Source organism: Zingiber officinale, chromosome 11A, assembly GCF_018446385.1.
Source record: "Zingiber officinale cultivar Zhangliang chromosome 11A, Zo_v1.1, whole genome shotgun sequence".
Classification (NCBI taxonomy): domain Eukaryota; kingdom Viridiplantae; phylum Streptophyta; class Magnoliopsida; order Zingiberales; family Zingiberaceae; genus Zingiber; species Zingiber officinale.
Genome location: NC_056006.1, coordinates 91,269,044 through 91,274,680, shown reverse-complemented (window position 1 = coordinate 91,274,680; position 5,637 = coordinate 91,269,044).

The window sequence follows — 5,637 nt, the reverse complement described above, 5'->3', positions numbered from 1 at the left end:
CTCGGACTTGTGAAGAATCCACGGAGGAGGAAGCTCGTCGGTCGCCGGAGTCGCCTAGGTGCGTGCTGCGATTTTCGCCGAGAAGGGTTGGCGCCGTCGCGAGTGAGAAAAGAGAGGTTTCGGGAGAAAGAAAAAATAGGTTTAGGGAAAAGAAATCCAATCCTTATACTTAGGGTTATTTCCATTACAGCTACATCTAAAATCTCTTTCTCCTCATACTTGGTTAACAAAACGAGCGTAGCTCGATTGGTCAGGCCGGTTTTGCTTGGGTCCGAGGAGCTGGGTTCGAAACCTAGCTTCTACAACTTTTTTTTTTTAACTTTCTCCTCTCGGTAAAAATACCAAACGAACTCCAAAAATTGCATAAAAATACTCTAAAAATTCCTAAAAATCTCTAGAATATTTTAAAAGCATTTCCAAATATTTTTATGGACATTTGGAACTCGAAATAGAGAAAATTGGGTCGTTACAACTCCCCATACCTTATAAAAAGTTCGTCCTCGAACTTAGAATAGCTCTGGATACTTCTGTCTCATACTGTCCTCCCGCTCCCAAGTGACTTCCTCATGCTTCTGGTTCTGCCAGATAACCTTCACTAGTGGCACTTCTTTATTTCTTAATCTCTTGACTGCTCTGTCCACTATCTATGTAGGTCTACTCTCGTAGCTAAGATCCTCTTGAATCTGCACTGTCTGAGGCTGAATCACTTGGCTGGGGTCGTGAAGACACTTCTTTAGCATGGAGACATGAAATACATTATGTATTGCTGACATGTCTTGTGGTAAGTCCAGTTTGTAAGCTACTTTCCCAATCCTTTCTGTGATCAGATAAGGTCCTACATAACGAGGACTTAATTTGCCCTTCTTGCCAAATCTCATCACTCCCTTCATAGGAGCGACCTTGAGAAAGACTGAATCCCCTACATGGAATTCAAGTGGCCTACGGCGTATGTCAGCATAACTCTTCTGTCTACTCTGGGCAGTCTCAATCCTCTGTCTGAGTAGTCTCATCTATCAGCTCTGTCTGAATGCCCAGTTCCACTTCCATCTCTCTTCTTTCACCTGCTTCTTGCCAGCAAATGGGTGATCTGCACTTCCTGCCATACAGTGCCTCATAAGGTGTCATCTTGATGGTGGCCTGATAGTTGTTGTTGTAGGCAAATTCAGCTAAGCATAGATACTTGCACCAACTTCCTTTGAAATCTAGTGCACAAGCTCTGAGCATATCTTCTAGAATCTGATTTACTCGCTCTGTCTGTCCATCAGTCTGAGGATGGAAGGCTGTGCTGAACTTGAGTTTGGTGCCTAGTGCAGTCTGAACACACTCCCAAAAGTGAGAGGTGAAGCGTCCATCTCTATCAGAAACAATAGATTTAGGAACTCCGTGAAGTCTGATCACCTCTTTAACATACAGTTGTGCCAACTGCTCTATAGAGTGAGACACCTTGATGGCTAGAAAATGAGCAGACTTGGTCAATCTGTCCACTATCACCCATATCGCATCATATCCATTTGTGGTTCTTGGAAGACCTGTTATGAAGTCCATGGATATGTCTTCCCACTTCCACTCTGCTATAGGAAGAGGCTGTAGAACTCCTCCTGGTTTCTGGTGTTCTGCTTTGACCCTCTGACATGTCAGGCAGGTACTGACATATTTAGCTACATCTCTTTTGAGTCCAGACCACCAGAATCTCTGTTTCACGTCTTGATACATCTTGGTAGAACCAGGATGCATGGAGTAAGGTGTACTATGAGCTTCTTCTAAAATTTTCTTTCTCAGCTCTTCATCATTGGGGACACAAGGCGGCTCCCGATAAAGAATTCCACTGTCGATACTCGAAACTCCGAATTTCCTTCTTCTTGTATCCCTTGCTTGATCTTTTGGATATCTGGATCTTCACTTTGCTTTCTCTGTATATCCTCAAGCAAGGTTGACTCTAAGGTCAATGTAGAGAGTTGCCCATAAATAATTTCCATTCCAAAATCTGACAACTCCTTCTGCAGTGGTAGGGCTAATGATGACAAAGACATCAGGGATGCACTGGATTTTCTGCTTAGTGCATCTGCCACTTTATTAACTTTGCATGGGTGGTAGAGGATTTCACAGTCATAATCTTTGTCCAACTCTAGCCACCTACGCTGTCTCATGTTTAAGTCCTTCTGAATGAAGAAGTACTTAAGACTCTGATGGTCTGTGAAAATTCTGCACTGAACGCCATACAAATAATGTCGCCAGAGTTTTAGTGCAAAGATCACAGCTGCCAGCTCAAGATCATGAGTGGGGTAGTTCTTTTCATAATCTTTGAGTTGTCTGGAAGCATAAGCTATCACTTTTCCTTCCTGCATGAGTACAGCTCCTAAGCCCATCTTGGAAGCATCACTGTAGATGTCAAAACTCCGTCACTTTCTGGAATTGTAATAGGAGCACTGGTCAGTCTCTTCTTGAGCTCTTGGAAACTCTTCTCACATTTATCTGACCATTCAAACTTCTTATTCTTTACGGTGAGGGCTATTAGTGGAGAGGCTATCCTGGAAAAGTCCTCCACAAATTTCCTGTAGTACCCAGCTAAACCAAGGAAGCTTCTGATCTCCCTGGCGTTCTTGGGTCTACTCCAGTTGTTGACTGCTTCTATTTTGGCTGGATCCACTTGAATGCCTTCTTTAGAAATTATGTGACCTAGAAATGCCACCTGATCTAACCAGAACTCGCACTTTGAGAACTTAGCGTAAAGTTGCTTTTGCTGAAGAGTCTGCAGTACTATCCTCAAATGCGTGTCATGCTCCTCTGGGGTTCTGGAATAGATTAGAATGTCGTCGATGAACACAATGACAAATTTGTCAAGGTATTCTCTGAACACTCTGTTCATCAGGTCCATGAAAACTGCAGGTGCATTAGTCACACCAAAAGGCATGACTACGAACTCGTAGTGTCCGTATCTGGTCCTGAAAGCCGTTCTGGGTATGTCTCTTTCCTTCACTTTTAGCTGATGGTACCCAGAGCGCAGGTCTATCTTTGAGAATACTGTCGCCCCTCTCAACTGATCAAATAGGTCATCGATCCTGGGGAGGGGGTACTTGTTCTTGATTGTCACTTGATTTAGAGCTCTATAATCTATGCACATCCGCATAGATCCGTCTTTCTTCTTGACGAACAACACGGGAGCTCCCCATGGTGAATGACTAGGGCGGATGAAGCCTTTGTCAAGCAGCTCCTAAAGTTGTTCTTGTAGTTCTTTCAGCTCTGCTGGAGACATGCGGTATGGAGCTTTTGAAATTGGACCGGTACCATGAACCAGTTCAATCTCAAACTCCACTTCTCTGTTGGGAGGTAGTCCATGTAGTTCTTCTGGGAACACCTCTGGATACTCACAGACTACCCGAACTTCCTCCTGCTTGGGTCTTTCTTGTTCTTCTGTACTCACAATGTGCGCAAGAAAGCCAGCACACCCTTTAGCTAACATCTGGTGAGCTGTGAGAGAAGAAAGGAACTTCTGGGTCTTCCTCCTTGGCACCCCTGTGAACTCAAAGGATGATTCACCTTCTGGACTAAAGATCACTTTCCCACTGAAGCACTATACTTGCTGAGGAAATCCATACCCAAAATGATATCGAAATCCTGCATGGCGAGGACCACCAGATTAATACATAGCTCACGGTCTGAAATTCGACTGGTACATCCCGAAGCCACTGGTCGGATTCCATGACTTCCCCAGAAGGTAGGGTCGTCAGGAACTTGGAGTTCATGTTTTCTGTAGGTACCTGTAATTCTTTGGCAAAAGGTATGGATACAAAAGAATGGGTCGCCCCAGTATCAAATAGTGCAGTAGCTATATGCTGAAAAATAACTACTGGACCTGTTACGACCGTGGAGGCACTAGCAGCTTCTTCTTTGGTGAGGGAGAATACTCTGGCACTGGCTGGAACTGGTGGGGCTTCCAACCTTCCCTGACTGATCTGAGGTCCTTCCAAAGTTGCAGGCATATAATGTAGCTAAGGTTTGCCTCCATATTGTATTGGCTGTGGCTGAGGTGCTTTGAGCTTGTTAGGACATTCTCTAGCCATGTGTCCTTCCTGCCCACATGCATAGCATCCAGTCTTACCCAAAAGACAGGCTCCTGGGTGTGTTCTCCCACATTTAGGATAGAGAGGGATCTTGGTCTGCTTATTTGCTGGTCCTCCTTTCTGGTTACCTCCTGAGTTCCACTGCTTTCTTTTGTTACCCTTGCCTTTCCAGTTCTGCTTATTTGCCTGAGGTTTCTGACTCCCAGCTGTCTTATCTTCGATCTTGACTGACTTTTGTTGCGCTCGTTGTGCTCTGATGCTGTCCAGATAGTGCTCAGCAACTAATGCTCTACTGACCAGCTCTTCGCCAGTCTGAGCCTGATGAGCTCCACTACTCACGTTAAGTGCTATCCTGAGCATCAATCTGACTCGTTCCTTTTCCATGCTTACTAGCTCTGGGCAGAGACGAGCTAGCCTATTGAATTTCTTTACTGCTTCTTCCACCGACAGTTCACCTTGTCTGAATTCTATGAACTCCTCATAATGCTTATTGGTGATCCGCTGACGGAAGAATTTCTCATAAAACTCTGCTTCAAAGTCAGCCCAGCTCATCTGATTAACTGCTCTCTTGCTTTTAACTCTTTCCCACCACATACGAGCATCTCCAGATAGGCAGAATGAGGCACACTTGCTCTCAAGTGTCTTAAACCAAGCTTGAGCATCCCAGGGCTCAGTCGTGCCTGAGAAACTCTCTGGCTTCAGTTTCAGCCACTGTATCAGATATGCTTCTTGTCTTCTAGGTGCTGTGGGGACTTCCAGGACGGCTGGTGGAACCTCAGTCACCACTGGAGTCTCCACAGTGATTGTTGGAGGAGTGGGAGGAACTGGCTGCTGATTCGCCATCAGATTGACGATCACTTGCTGCTGCTCTGCTACCTGTCTCTGGAGTTGAGCAACAACTTCAGCGAGATTTGGTTCAGCTGCTCTGGGCTCTTCGTTCTCCTGAGCCTGGTCCTCAGTACGAGTGGTGCGGGGGCGTCCTCTTCTTGACATCTAATTATGCAAAGAAAAGAAAGACTTGATATATTCTTTATCCTTTCTAACATAATCCTTTCTAAACATACATATGTATGCATAAAGAGAAACAAACTTTTTATCTTACTAAAGCGCATACAAGCAAATACTCTATACTGCAAATAATAAGGAAAGCATAAGAAAGAAAACTTAAATACTTTCTTACTTGAAGACGGCAAGGATGATGCTGATGTGTGATGCTGGAGAATGGGACTTGCTCTGATACCAACTGTAACGACCACCCTTCTTACTACTACTACTCTCTAAGGATGACCGTTACTTATCTACTAACTCTACTTAACCGGTGTGATTAAAAACCACATGGAAACCCTACCGAAAAATTTCGGCAGAGTCTCCCCTGTACCGGTGACCATATTCAACAATACATGCAGTATATATACACAGCCACAAGCGGCTGGAACACATAACAATCAACCACGCAGTATAATAATTCTAACTCAGCAACAATAAAGGAAAACTAATCCATACTCACAACTGAATAGCAAACACAGTATCAAGTGTCCTTATAAACAGTTATCAAATTTTCTTAACACATAAAGAC